Consider the following 13725-nt stretch of genomic DNA (forward strand, 5'->3'; position numbering starts at 1 on the left):
TCTAGAAGGCAGATGAGAGTTTTTGTCCTCCCGTGACCACACAGGCACATCCAGATGATTTGGTTCATGTAAACCCTAAAAATTCATCTCCTGTACAGAAGGTATTTAACATAACTTTCAAAACTTTCTAAGATTTACTGTTTGCTTCTGACAGAGCAAAATCAAAGATGCAACCTGTCTTTTTTTGTATATATATAATAATTTTCTTTCTAAATTCCTTTTGTCAGGAGCTACCTAATTCAAGTGATTAGCACTAATTAACAAAAGGAACTTAAATTAATAAATCGGTGCATTAATTTCAACAGTGGGTATGTATTTAGGTCAAATGCCATATGACTGCTCATTACATCCTTAACGTGTGCTCATGCCCTCCTCCAGCATCTCTATGCCTTGCACTGAATAAGGGCTGAATACAGAAGTGTGGAAATCTACTGAAAGCCCATTCTTTTAATAGGCGTCGTGCCAACATTTAAAGTGTAGCTTTTTCCTTTTAAACTCAGACACGAGATATTTGAACTTCTTTGCTATTTTTACCATGTAAAATGCATTAAAAACATATTTCCATTGGGAGAACCATGTTGTCTATTTATTCACAGGCACTTCCACAGCATTCGTCACCACACTAAAGATACATGAGCACTTAGAGCAAAGCTGAATAAGCCCATCTCCTTCTTTGGGATAATTTATGGGTTAACAGAAAAGTAACTACAGCAGACATTTTGTGATACCTCTATTTGGGAGAAAATGATTGTTATATCATGGTCTTCACATCCAAGATGTTACAAAAACTGAAGTGAGAAAGTTCTCAGCACTCTAATTTTTGATTGTCTAGATGGAAATGGGCTGTTGCAGACAGACCCACAACAGGGCCAGGTGCCAAGTGGCAAAGGCTCATGAGCTAATGAAAATCAGGACTATTACAGAATGCATAGGGCACTCAGGAGACAGCAGCATTTCTAAACCACCATTCAAATCTGAACACCACAAAAGTTTATCCAAGCACAGCAGCAGAATGAAGTAGGTACCTTCCAGGATTTCTTTCTCACTTCAAATAGACATGACGATACTTGACATGTATTCATGTTTCTAAAGTAAGCTTCTTGATTGTATGCTCTTTGGGATGTGGTTTATAATTTCCTTACTAGGCACCTTTATCTATAGCAAATATTTTGCTTTTATGTGAAGCACAATGTCTACATAGTTCTCCATTTTATACATCTCCAGAACTGGTGATGCCAAGCAAACATCTGAAGTGCTTATACAACAGCAGGACAATAGTTCTTAAATTACTGCTACTCTAACTGTCTAAACACATAAATGTACAAAGGAGTCAGTGCACAATGGCATTATGCTGCTAGCAATTTTTTTCCTGAGTGCCAAAAAACCCCACCAAAACCAACATCACAATCCATGTCTTTCTTCTAATATTTTTCTCTCTCTACCTTTTTTTCTTGTGAATTACTGACAAGCTGATTATTGGAATATCTCTCTTCTTATGCCTGTTTCTACCTGACAGTCCATGCAAGGCACTGACTGTGCAGCCAGGCTGATGGGCAGAACAGTAATCAAGCATCAAGAGATCTGGAGGTCTGCAGTGGGCAGCCATCAAAATGCAAGTTTTTAAGAAATACAGTTGTTTTCAGCTCAGTTTATAATATTGCACAACAGAAACTTATCTCCAAAATTACAAAAAACCAAAACATGTGCTACCAAAACTGTTACAGGAAACAGAAATGGCAGAACGAGTGAAATCAAGTACATATCAGAAGTTTAAACATTAAAATTCACTCACGTCCAAAAGCTGTTTTCTGTATTTTACTAGCAGTATCTTTTTCCTCCAGAAGATCTTTCTGGAGTTACTGCCATTTCTGATTCAAGTCACAAAGAAAGGTACAAGAAATGGTTATATTGAGCCATGTTTTTCAATAGTTTGCTGACTGCAGAATTAACAGGTAGCTTTAATCCATATGAAGCAAACAAAAATTAAATTTTCATTGTGCTATACATTTCCACCTGTTCCAAAAACCTATGGTATCAATTGATTTTATAAATAAAGTGAAGAATTCAACATTGGTCTGCTGGAAAAATTAAGATGACTTTGTTTCCCAACTTACCATAAAGCTAAATGAATTTTGGCAATATGTTCAAAGCATGAAACAACCATAAATGTAACAACCTGACTAAGACCAAAATATAATGGAAAGGAGTTCTAGAGAACTGCTTTGGAGCCAGGATTGCAGATCATTATGTAGGCCGGCAATTAATGTTTATTTTAAAGCAGCAGCATAAGTAGGGTCATCACTTCATAAAAAATGCTAACTTAGGTTCCAAGGATATATGTGCTCCCAAATGCATGGGCCTTTACTGACAGTAACAGATAAAAGCACCTACTGGACACAATCTGTTCATATAGACCAAGGAAGTAACTATGAAAGCAACTTTTTAAAACCATCTGGAAACCAAACTTTTGGTATTTAATGTCTCACAGATTTCTGATACAGATATTTAAAAATTTACAAAGGTGTATTGCACAGGCACAGTAAATCTAAGTGTTCCAAAGCACACATAGAAAAATAAACCTCTCACTTTGAAACAGTTTCATCAATGCCTTCTGCTTGCCAGTCAGTTCAAGAGATAAACACTTCACTTCCTTCACCTTCTCCACAATGTACATAAATAGATGTACTTCAGTCAGATGAAGGTTTGTGGTCTTAGATCATAGCAAATTTTGCTTCTGCTTTCTTAACTTCCATTTTCCCCACAGGGTCATGGGTGTCTGTGAAAGGTGCATTGGAATATCTCTGTCACAGCATGGTCACTGTGTTTCCTTATCAGTGGATCATGAGAAGAATATATCAAGGCCATCATAGAAAAAGTCACTCTTCATAGAGTCTTTTTAAATACAGTGTTAATTTTCAGGAAATTTCCAGTCCTGTGAGCTACAGCATGACAAATCTGCTCTATTTTTCCTAGTTGCCCAAGTGCCATAACCATATTTTTCCACTCCATGTAAAGGTTAACTTCTTAAAGAGATAGTGTTTATTCAAGACACATATTGTTTCCTCCTATCTAGGCTACATAAAAGCACAATGAGCTCTGCTGTTGGAGAGCAATTATTTAACAAACTTTTTATTATATATGAAGGAGAGAGTCAATATATATATGAAGGAGTGAGACAAGATGCAACTAGGAACCTCTTCAAAGCATAAAACACGGTAAAGAATGTGTGAAAGTAATGATGATATAAGTAGTAAGAAAAAGCAGAAAAGACTAGGTAAGAATTCGCTCGGGAGTGAAGCTTGTAAGGAAAGACAAGTGTAGAGATTCAAGGAGAGAGGAGCTCACAGTAGTAATAATAGAATTTTAATTATCTTTAAGAGATTATTGAATCCCTTAATTGTTGTTCAGAGGCAGAAATGAAGAGTTACACCACAGATGCATCCATAACAAGTCTGACAACCAGCATCCCTGAAAACAGTTTGCTTGCAGGAGAAAGTACTGATTTCATCATGCCATCCGCTTTGCTTTGCCAGACTCCTTATCAACAGGGGCCAAAGGCAACATACCAAAACATAAAAGAAACCTACTTAGATATTCATTAGGACAAACCAGTCAGATGGAACCGGATGAGATGCCACACATCTGTGATTACATAAAACATATTAAAGCAGTTTTTTCTCTTGCTATTCAAAAGATATATATTTGTTATTAGAAGTAAAAGTAAATGCTCAAAAGGTTGGACACCCATCCAAAGGAGAAAACCAGACAGAAATAAACCTTAATACTAACAGGTAAAAGTCGAATAAAACAAATACAAAATTAATTAAAGGAATAAATTATCTGTGGTCCTTGAAATGTAGTCAGACAGTACAAAATGTGGTCAAAAAGTAAAAAGAATGCTCAGAAGAAATAAAGAACAAAGGATAAATGAAATGGAGGTGCTTAAAGAGGTTGCCATACCAGAATCTGGCTTTCTAAGAGGTGTACCAAAAGATTCAACTCATGCAGAAATGTCAGCCAAAAAGGTAATGAACAAATGAACAAAACACAATCAAATCAGCAGCCCCAGATTACATTCACACCCAAGTTCTAGAGAAACAAGTGTGAGAAAGTTTAACTCTTAAATAGCTTGTAACCTCCCGCTTAAAACAGCTTGCTACCAAAGAAATGTGATGTCAATTAAAAAAAGGTCGGGAGGTCTGGGATGTCCACACTTTACAAATTGGTAGAAACTGTTAATAGAAATTATCATAAAAATTCATAAATAGTCCAAAATTAGTGAACTTAAGTAGTTATGATATATTGGGTAGGAGCCAAACTTGTGCTTCTCAAGCCTCCTATTTTCTTAAGGTATCAAAACCACATGGACAAGGAAAATTCAAGTGACACACACTGCTCAATCCACCTACAGGTATTTGGGAAGGTTTTCAAAGGCATAAAACCCCCTGAATTACCACAGAATGAGAAAAGATACATGAGTGGATAAACAGCAGGCCAAGATACAAAGAAGAGGACAGGAATAAATGATGAATACCATTAAGTGAAGTCACCTGAGAAGTGCACAGAAATGTGTGTTCTGACCTGTGTTGTTCATATTCCTACGTGATATGCAAAAATGAGCAAAGGAAGATGGAAAGGTTTGTTAATGTTAACAATTTAGTCAGGGAAGGAAAAATAAGGCATAATTACAAGGAACTGCAGATAGCTCTTACAGTTCTAGGAGACTGGGAGGTAACATACCAGGTGAGAAGTCAACATTGGCAAACACGAAAGGAGAAATATGTGAGGAAAAAGACATAATTTTACTACCATAAAAACCAGGCTCTGAAAAACAGATAGAAAGGAGGTGTTGGTGCTAAAATGACACTGTAACTAGCCTTCATCTGTATGCAAAAAACAAAATCAGGTGTCGTTAGAAGCAGAATAAAGAGTAAATCAGACAGTATCACTACATCACCACATAAATGCACGGTAAATGCATCATGAGTAACAGCCATCTCCTTGACCCAGAAGGAAAATTACAGTAACAATAAAGGGAGAAAGAAGCAGGACAAGGATGATCACGAAGATGGAGAGTTTCTAGAGAAAGAAGGAGAACAGAGCAAGAGAAGAGGTGACGAAAGAGACATGAAGAGGTCCATAAAACAAAGGTTATAGAAGGGATCAGCAGATTAACTATTTGCTGCCTCTCTTCATACAAGAGGTAGAGGGTAACAACTTGAGCTAGGAGGAGGCAAGAATGCAAAAAGCCAGCAGTTTGTTATTCACACCACACCTGTGTGATCCCTTGCCACAGAATTTTAAGATGTTATGAGGTTGATTCAAAAAGCAAGCAAAGGAAGAAAAGAAGGAAAGCCAGGTAAGACTACTTAACAGAAATGTACCAGTATAGGAAACATAAATCCTTGAGGATAGTAGAACATACAATGGAAACATGACTGCATGCTCTGCCACACTTTTCCACAGGCAACCACTACTACCTATTGATACAGACATGATAGTGGGCTAAATGAATGCAGAGTTTTACCAAGCTTAAAGGAATAATTACAAGTATTACTCAAAAGACAAGAGTATGGAGCTCACTATTTTTATTTAGCTGTTCATTTTGTAACTGATCAAGCAACAGTATTTATCTGGGCTATTAGATCTCAGCTCCTTCCAAACCCACGTATTTCTATCTACCATCTTCTCTCGAGAAAGGGAGGACTTTTTTTGCGTAAGTTCCTAACTGTAATTTCATGCTCTAATATAGAACTAGCAGCTTTCATAAATGTATAATGGAGCTCAATAATAAAGCCAAATCAGACAGTGACTGTGTTTTACAGTATTTCTAGAATGCCACTTATCCCAGTTATCCAAGAACCACCTACATTAAATTCTAACCTTTCATTCCTACAAAGCAGTTGTCTTCCAGCAAAGTGCTATTATATTACACTTATACCATGCCAACCTCTCCAATCTCTTCTGTGCATTTCTCTTGTCAATATATGAGAATACTTTTTTTGCAGAAAGAATATTTACTATATATCAAAAGGCACATATGTATAGTTCACACATATATAGAGTATCTATATGAAATCACAGAAAAACTAATTGCCTAACAGATTTTATTTCTATGAACTTCCTATAGCACCTATACTTCTCATCTTTAAATAGCTGTTTTTCTTTCATACAGTCAAAGCTTTAATGAGAAGTGACCAGAAACAAGTACCCAGGCCCTTCTGTCTTGGCTGAAATCCACATAATGCATGACAGCACTGAAGATCCCTGGCAGGCACCTGTCAGAAACTAACATACCATAACTTAAGAGTCAGACTTAATTATCCAAAGAGACGTTTAAAGAAAACCACATGAAAAATGTGACCCAAAAAGTGCGACTATCATATATATGTACTGTATTCTGTACTGTATGCAGAACTATGTAAAAATAAAGGAATGTACTGGGAAAATTCTAATTAAAAGTTCTATCTACTTCACCAGTCATCTACTTCACTTGTTATATCTTACAATCAAAATAATTTTGTTATTAAGTTTTGCTGGTAAATCAACTGCAGAACACACTACAAGGATAAGTGCAATCAGTAAGTATTTTAACAAAACATAGCCTTCTCCATTTTCGTTTCTACTGTTCCATATAATTCTGATCAGCTGACACTCCTACAGAAAATCAGTTTTGATTTAATGATCTATAAAATCAAATCAACTTCATAAGCGTCACACATCTGGGTCGCCACATCTCTTCTCGTTATGGTTGTCACAGTGTATTGCCCCTTTTCTGTTCTGAAGAGCGGCTCACCAGTGGCAACAAAATGTCAGTTTTACTCGATTTCAGGCAAGGAAGTCACTTCTGTTCAGTTTCTGGTGCAAAACTATCAAAAACCAGAGCTAAACGAGCGACCCAGCTCACAACCTCAGCCTTTAGCTGTACCTATGCTAGCGTTCTTCTTCAGAAAGAATTCTCTGAGCCTTGCAAATGTCTGAATGCAAGCACACACACCTAGAGAATAATGATGACTCTGGCTTTTATACTTCTGTTCCTTACTCTCATTTTTATGAATTTCATTTTAAGTTTAAGATAACACACAACAGAGACAAAGACAGTCATGTAAAAACCTTTGTGAGGTGGGTATATGTAATGCAAATAAGTTAGTTTTTGGAAAAATGCTTATTAAAGATGAGCAATGTGCAAGAAAAACACGTAATACAGGCAAATACAACTTGATACTTTTACTAATAAGCAAAAAAAAATTAAATACAATCAAAGAAAAAAATATTACCTTAGTTACACCTATGTGCTGGTTTTGCATTAATTGATATTTATTAAGAAGGAAGAAACCACCCACATAAATTATTTTCCTGAGAGAAGCTGCTGAGAACTTCCTCTGTGCCTGGAAAAAAACAATAGCTGGCTACTTCTGAGAACAGACATCTAATAGAATCATTTAGAAATTAGGTCCACCTCTGTGAGATCCACATTTTTAAAACCACAAGCCCGGGAACTCTTTCTCTTTGGTTCTCGCCTCGAAAGGTAATGGAGCTCTGGTGGGGCCGGCCCCACTCCCCTGCAGCCTGTGCGGCCTGGGGGGAGGCCGGGCCGAACCTCAGCGGCTCCCGGGCGGGGGACAGGAGGCCGGGGGACCCTGGGCCCAGGCTGGGCCAGGCCACGGCTGCTGACACCTTGCTGACACTAAACCTTCCCGGCCCACACCAAGAGCCCCAGGCCGAGCCCTCCCTCCCAGAGGCTGCCAGGCAGAGGGAGGGGCCCAGCATGGCCTGAAATCCAGCACCGTGACTGCAGCGGCCACTGCCTATGACCATCTGCAGGCCTGGCAAGATTTAATCCTTTCAGTGCACAGATGAGACCTGCAGACCATGATTCTCTCTAAGAGAGAAAAAAAGTGACGACACGTAAAAAGACAACATAAAGACACCAAAGTCAGTGAAAAATGAGTCAAGTCTCAGAAGGAGAATGAAGAGATGCCTAGTATTGAAGCTGAAAGCTCTTTTAGTATGCCACAGAGATGGACAATGATACACTAAAATATCCCCTTTAATTCATGAGAAAGTATAAGGGATGAAATGTTCAAACCAGATGTGACCAGAAGTATCAATGATGAAGCAAAATAAATACTGAAGAAACTGTAATCCCATGAAAAGTTCGAACAAAGAGAAAGAGAGAGTAATAAAGACCCTTTGCCCCCAGGGAGAGAAGAAGAAGACTTCTGCTCCCAGAGATAATAGCAGAGATAAATAAAAAGAAACTGTTTTTAAACAGCTCTCCCTTAAAACAATACCCCATAATTTGACATGGCCCATAAACATAGCTGTAAAAAGGCTGTGAAAATAAGAAGAGTTTCATGACTGCAGATTTTTTCCTGGGCAGCTGCTATTCATAGAAATAAAAGGCCACAAAAAAACTGTTTCTTGTAGAGAAGTCTCCATGGCATAGCAGGAAAAAGCTCCTCTCCCTACAAGAACTGATGAAAAACTATTGTGAAGTTAATAACTAATTTAAAATCCCAAGTTTTGTCTCTATGTTGTCAGTTAAGAAAGAAAAGAAGTCAGGCAGGGTGAGGAAAGAAGTACTGAAAGTTGTATTCTTATTATTCTTTTAGTTCTGTTAATAAAGTTTTCTTAATATCTTTTAAGTTTTGAGCCTTGTTTTGCCCTTCTCCTAATCCGTATCTCACAACAAGAAATAAATAAGTACACTAGTAATTTTCACCAGTGCTAAACCCACCATATTATTTAGTACGTTGGCTGGGAAACTCAAATTAACAAATCTAAAACATTACAACCTATGAAGAAGAGAAGATAAAAAAGGGGTGTAACATCTACATGTAAATTTCATAGTGAGAGTAATGGTAACATAGCTGGAACTCAGAAGTTTCATGAAAATTGTGAAAGTTGTTATTTTTAAAGAATTTGGAAGATAGTAATAGATATTCTGACTAAAATGTGAAAGAAATCTGAATAATAATTAAAAATGGATTAATTGAAACTGGTTAATGTAAAAATAACAAAAAACTCATTAGGGCATGCAAAATTTACTGAATAGGACAGCAAGTCTTTGAGGTACTACAACTGATATATCTAAACAGTGACATAACTGTCCCTTTTTCTTTTCAAATATCCTTTTATTAGACTGAGAAATGCAATATTTTAATCTGTAAATGTAATCATAGAATCAGAGAACTGTTAAGATTGGAAAAGACCTCTCAGTTTATCAAGTGCATTAACCCATCACTGCCAAGCTCACCACTAAACCATGTCCCAAAGTGCCACATCCACACACCTTTGAAGTGACACACCCTGTTGGGGTGATGACTTCATTACCTCCCTGGGCAGTGTGGCTTGACAACCCTTTTGGGGAAGAAATTTTTATTAATATCCAAACTAGACCTCTCCTGGTACAACTTGTGGCCATTTCCTCTTGTCCTATCACTTGTTACATGGGAGAAGAGGCTGATCCCCACCTGGCTACACCTTCCTTCCAGGCAGCTGTAGAGAGTGATAAGGTCACCCCTGAGCCTCCTTTTCTCCAGACTGGACACCCCAGCTCCCTCAGCTATGCCTCATAGCACTTGTGCTCCAGACCCTTCACCAGCTCCACTGCCATTCTCTGGACATGCTCCAGTACCTCAAGGTCTTTCTTGCAGTGGGGGCCTCAGTTATAAATGATACACATCATCTAATTTGCTGATACTCAAGGAAAAGGTATTGCTGAGGCTGAAAATGTGATGGCCCAGTTCACCAGCATGACACTTCCTAACCATGGCACTCTTGTACTGAGCACAAGCCAAAGCTGCAGCTGTGGCTTGTACAAGATGCACCTGCATATACTCTGAAGATGCACTTGATGTCATGCCATAGCAATAGCCAGTATGAAGTTGAGAGCACTTGAGCCCTTTGAAGCTTTCACTCTCCAAAAGCCCTAAGAGATATATAACATTTGCACCACATTCAACAAACACCGATGAATGGTCAGGGGTAACATTGTCATTCAAAAACCTGTTTTGTCAGCCAACTTGGAAAGAAAAGGGAATGTGAACTCTTGGAACAACTTCTTATTTTGATACCAGTCTTCCATGCTCCTGCTATTTTTAATGATGAGTAGGTGGATTTATGTAGGATAAAAGAGTAAATTGAGTTTTAACTTGCTCTCCTCTGAAATATAATCTAAGTCTACTTAGATTAATCTAAGCAGCACTGGGTCAGACAGAAATTGGGCCCCAGTGCATCTAAGAACTGAATTTCATTTGTATAAACAAACAAGCTTTATTTACAGTATTCCTTCATAAAATCCCAGGCTTCAAGTCTGCACATTCTTTAAAGACTCCATTTATGTACACTTGAATGCCTAGTTAAGCAAAAAGACAAGTAAGCTTTCCCATGGAAACTGCACAGAGATGTTTTACTTCACACGTACATCACAAACAAGGCTGCTAACTTTCCATAATTTACTGTATTTTCTTAGGCTTGACATTGTATTTTAGGACCAAAACTTTTGGAGAAGCTGCTTACGCAGGAGGCCACAGACATATAAATAAATGACCTACAAGAGGCAAAGCTTGAGATACCAACTGAGAAGAAATGGTATCTCAGCAGCTTGTAAGAAAATTTTAATGTTAATGGTTTTCCTGTTTCTAGCTGGAGGAACAGGTTAAAATTTTGTGTTAGCTGAGAAACAAGCAATCTGGAGGCAATTGAAATCACATTATTAAATCAGGACTTGATTCATCCTTCAGAATTAAATAAAGCCAGAGGGCAACCCTTGGGCTAAGACAATAGCAACCTTCAGTTACCAGATGCTATCTCTCAGTGAGGAATCTAAGTCAGTGGGCTGCAATGGAGCCCAGTGATTTTGAAATCTGCCTGAGAGGACACAGAAAAGAGGCTTCACTTCATGGACTTTATCAGACAGATATAAATTGGTACAATAACTTCAGCAAGAACATGGGCAGTTTTTCTCTGTGAATAAAAATGATCCAGCTAAACTGATACTCTGATATGAGAATTTGCCTTTTAGATTTAGGTGGTATGTGTCCCGGTGTGAATGCATACAATCTACTTTTATATGTATGCATTTTAGGGAACTGATTTTGCTCCTGCCTACAGTAACTACTGATTGTCTCAAGGCTACAGCAAAGGGTTAAGTCCTAACTTCAAAAGAGATGCCTACTTCTACTGGGGGCCACAGAGATAAGCATGGATACCAAAACTTTCAAGTTTAGTCCCTGCACTGAAGGAACTGGATGGGCTTACCTGCTTGAAAAAAAATTGACAACCCACACCAAAACAACCTTGGGAGAAGGCTGGGTACACAATCAAAGTCCCTTTGGAATGAACTAATGACAGCTCTGCCCATGAATAAGCAGGCTGTGTTGAGTTGCTGAAAATAGAGGCAGGGCTTGCCAAAATTGAGGATGACGAAATCTGTGACTGATGCCATTTACAACTTTATGATGCTTCTACAGTTGGTGCAAGAGCAAGCAAAAGCTATCCCTGATGGTGTCTTTAGCCCCAGTGAGGAAGACAGTGTACACTGACCCCTGAAGTCTGAGAAGAAGGATGGAGAACTTGGGCAGATACTGGAATATCAAGTGGGAGATCCTGTGGCCCTAGAGCAATGGCCAGGAAGATAAACAGAGATGTTTTGTCTTAAAGAATGCTGAGCACCTGGAAGACCATTTTGCTCAGAGGAAAAAAGACTATAGATAAGCAAAACCTAATTGACAGTATTTAGAAACACAAACAAGTTGTCTCTGATTTAACCAGGGGTTCTTTTTTTCTGTTTTTATTTGGGAAGTTTTCATGTGTTATCTGGACTAATGTCTCATTGGAATGCTTTCCTACATACCAACACATTCCCATATACTTGGTCCATAACATGTCTATGGTAAAAGTAAAGTAGAAGTTATTGGTTATGTTGAAACACACTAACCTATTCTAACAAGCCCTAGCAAATATTTTAAACATTGTTTACATAAGATGCTGAATTGTGTTAAAAATCTTCCTTAAAATATGCTCACATGTATCATAACATCATACTTTTCTTGATACAGATTTATTTATGGTATCTCAGGAATCACTAGCTGTTCCTGCAAGCGAAGCGCTTTTAACTGGAGGAGTTTCTCTGTCTCTTTGCAGCTCAATGATTGCTATTTCAGACATCTCAGCACACTGACTTCCCCCACTTCTCATCATCCTTCTCATATTACGTATCCAAGTGTAAAACTTAAATGCAGAGGCTCAAACGTAAGAGTGAATAACCTCACCAAACATACATGTGATAGTAAGTGTACACATTTAGTGCTTTTAAAGAGAACTGTTGTAATACTTCTAAATTTCAAGTGCAGGGCAGAGAAGTCCATTTGTATACACCCACTCATTAAGTGAATGCACTTAGCAGACAGCATATAGGTACTTATAAGCTTTCAGCTACAGAAGAAATGCATTTTGTACTATGGTCATAAAAAGCCACAGTAATGCTTCCAGTTATTGTTCTTATTTTTCTTTTTTTTTTTTTTTTTTTTTAATAAACAAAATACTCATAATATCCTGCTAGAGAAAAGAAGAAAGTCCATACACCCAAAAAAAATCATAGTTGATCATGAAATGGTGCTCCTATAAACAGTATGGTGGCAAAACCAAATACTACCAAAAATTTTTTTATTACAATGTATATTAAAATCCCAAATCAAATGTTACTTGATGTTTCCACAGAATTTAAATTAGTATAAAAATCTACAAATGCAGTCAATTGTTGTTTGCTTCCATCATTTCCAAATTACAGTCTCTGACCATGCCACTCATTTGATTTACTCAACTTGAACTATTTTTGTTTCAATTATTCTTTATGCATGTTTGCTGATTGAATTTAATCTTCTGACTGTCATTCAAAATGTTCATCCCAATACGCATTGTGATTTATGCAGTTTGATGCTTTTACATGCTGAACAACTTATAATCAGCCTGCTTAAATCTCTTTCTGTTTCTAACATTTTTACAGTTTGCAAAACCAAAACACTACAGCAAGCCTGCTGTCTGTATCTCCCCATTCAGGTAAAATCTGTTCTGCTTCATGAGAAGACAATATCTAGCTTTGGGGACACCACTGCCTATGGCAGCTTGCCCTTGCAACAGAACCTCTGTGAGGCTGCCCTGTTATCATTATCTAAAGGGGAACACAGACTGAAGTGATCTCTCCTCAGCCCAAAGTAAGGGCTGCAGAAAAAATGCAGAGGAAGGAGAGAGCAATTCTCTGTTTCCATCCAACAAAATGCAATAAAGCAAGAAATACTCAGATCTTCAGTTAACTTTCTCAAGATCTGACATGCCTTCTCAAGATCTGATAGGGCTGCATCCTATGCTGGAATGGTGGTTTGTTCTACCTCCTCTTGTTCTTCCATGTCTTTTCATTACAGCTTAATTCCAGATCTTTCAGGTTTTTCTTCCTTGCTTTCTCCATCTGACATGCTTCCCTTCAGGGTCCCCTCAACACCAATATAACCCCAGGGAGTTACCTTGTCTGACAGCTACCATGCAGGTTACTACTGCTGGGGGCTATCTCGTCTACTTAGACTGGAAGTTCTCTGGAGCAGAGACTGTCACAACTCCATGCCATACAAAGCCTAGCAGAAAGAGCCTTCTTTTGTTCAGTACTCTGGCACTAATGTAATAAGCATAATTAGTAAGTATCTGTCTACACTCATCTACAGAAAT

The 13725-nt window shown here is 37.9% G+C and overlaps 1 protein-coding gene across 3 annotated transcripts in view; it reads right to left on the reverse strand.

Annotated features, from left to right (window-relative positions):
* Positions 1-13725, reverse strand: part of BABAM2 (BRISC and BRCA1 A complex member 2) — a 171758-nt gene that overhangs the window by 8640 nt on the left and 149393 nt on the right. The window lies entirely within an intron of this gene.

The sequence above is a fragment of the Poecile atricapillus genome, chromosome 3 (genome assembly GCF_030490865.1).
Source record: "Poecile atricapillus isolate bPoeAtr1 chromosome 3, bPoeAtr1.hap1, whole genome shotgun sequence".
Classification (NCBI taxonomy): domain Eukaryota; kingdom Metazoa; phylum Chordata; class Aves; order Passeriformes; family Paridae; genus Poecile; species Poecile atricapillus.